Consider the following 2,344-nt stretch of genomic DNA (forward strand, 5'->3'; position numbering starts at 1 on the left):
CAGGCGCCGAGTCTTGTCGAGGCAGCGGTAACGCAATCAGCAGGCTGCCACGCTGAACCCAGCTGACCTTTCGACGCACCAATCACATTACGCTGGAGAGGAGGAGGTGGAGGGGGAGGAGGGAGGGGCGTCGTTTAGAGTGATTTAGTTAAATGCACAGAAGCACTCTGGAGTGGGGAGGGGAGAGGGGGGGAGGGTGGGAGGGGGGGGGGGTCGTAGCAGGCCTTGGAGTAACAGCAGAGCTGTATAGCATGTTGGAGGAACAGTGCAGTAAATCAGAGCCCTCTACCTCTACGGTTCTGGGCCAGCCTCTCTCTCTCTCTCTCTCTCTCTCTCTCTCTCTTTCTCCCTCTCTTTCTCTCTCTCTCTCCCACTCTCTCTCTCTCTCCCTCTCTCTCTCTCTCTCTCTCTCTCTCTCTGGCTGCTACAGTATATAGCGGGTCCCTCCTACCGGGAGGCGAACAGTTAAACCACACAAACACGCTGGTTCCAGTGGCGTAACCAGGGCCTCTGTCAACGGCTTTTTATAGGTATATATTTTATATTATATAGGTATACAGCTTTATAGGTAAATAAGTATTTTTCTTCGGCTGACAAGTGCTCAGATGGACCGGCTGTGCTTCACGATGCTCCCTCGTTCTCTCCCTCCCACTTTTTCCTATCCCTGATTCCCTCCACCCCTACCCTCCTCTCTCTCTCTCTCTCTCTCTCTCTCTGTCTCTCTCTCTCTCTCTGTCTCTGTCTCTCTCTCTGTCTCTCTCTCTCTCTCTCTCTCTGTCTCTCTCTCTCTCTGTCTCTCTCTCTCTCTCTCTCTCTCTGTCTCTCTCTTTCTCTCCAGCAGCGGGGGAGAGCACCTGTTGCCGTCGTGGAGGGGGGGGGGGGGGGGTGTACCTGCTGCTCTGCTCCGGCTGATATTGGCTTCCTGGCTGCTGTGTGTCGTACCAGCGGGGGAGCGTGGACAGGCTCATCCATCCCGCTAACCACGCCGTGGCGCCGGTGCCGGCGCTCTCTGCTCCCCCCGATGCTTTACGGCGCTGTCGTTTAAAGATGACACACGATAGGTCGGGAGTTAGCCGGCCCAATATCCCCCTCGCTAAACACACAGCTGCCGAGGAGGCGACGCAAGGCAGAGACGGATGGGTGTGTGTGCGTATGTCTGCGTGTGTGTGTCTGTGTGTGTGTGTGCGTATGCGTGTGGGTGTCTCTGTGTGTGTCTGTGTGTGTGTGTGTGTGTATGTGTGTGTGTGTGTGTGTGTGTGTGTGTGTGTGTGTGTGTGTGTGTGTGTGGCTGCATTGGTTATTTATTTGATAGTTCTTGCTGACTTTACGTCATCGGGGGGGGGAGGGGGGGGGGGGGGCTGTCTCTCCTCTAAGTCAGATGTGTGTGTGTGTATGTGTGTGTCTACAGGGACATCCAGCCTGCCAGAAGCACTATTCAATGTCCAGTGTCCCAAAGTGAGACAGACAGACAGGCAATGAGAGAGAGTGGGTGTTGGTGCTACTGAGTGACCGCTAGTCCACACAGTCATCCAGCTTGGCCATGTCAACAGAGGACATGTTGTCTGTAGCGAGAGAGAGAGGTTATTAGCTCTGCAGCAGGGTGAACCTAAGTGTTCCCATTCGTCATTGTAGTGTCTGAGTAAACAGCGCCAACCAAGAGCCATATTTATTTGGAACAGAAAGTTCCTGTTCTCTCGCTCTCTCTCCTTCTCTCCTTCTCTCTCTCTCTCTCTCTGTCTCTGTCTCACTCTCTAATTCTCTCTCTGTAGAGTGATGCATTTGAAAGGCCACGTGACTCTTGACGATACTAAAGTCCGTCTTGGTGAACTCTTTCCAGCTTCTACATTTACATACAGTGTGTTTAGTATATTCAAACCTCAAAAAGCTCCTTCCAGTCTAAACCACTCTAATCCTACTCCTGTCAACACCTCTTAACAACACAAGACAAGTACAGCCTTGCTGGCATTATTAGTGTGTGTGTGTGTGTGTGTGTGTGTGTGTGTGTGTGTGTGTGTGTGTGTGTGTGTGTATGTGTGTGTTGTATTTCATCCTTATTTCAGTGGCCAGTAAAACACAGGGCCCCCAGAGGGCCCCTGGCTCCCACAGCTGGTCTCTAATTGATTAGATTCACAGAGTTATTGATAAATTAATTAGAGAAAACACAGTCCAACAGCACAACAAGCTCTAATTATAAACCCCAGCCAGAGGGGGACCGTCCAGTCCCTGTGGACATCACTGGTACACAGATGGATGGGTGTGTGGGTGGACGGATGGACGGACGGACGGACGGACGGACGGACGGACGGATGGACGGACGGACGGACGGACGGACGGACGGACGGAC

Source organism: Borostomias antarcticus (genome assembly GCF_949987555.1).
Source record: "Borostomias antarcticus genome assembly, chromosome: 9".
NCBI lineage: Eukaryota > Metazoa > Chordata > Actinopteri > Stomiiformes > Stomiidae > Borostomias > Borostomias antarcticus.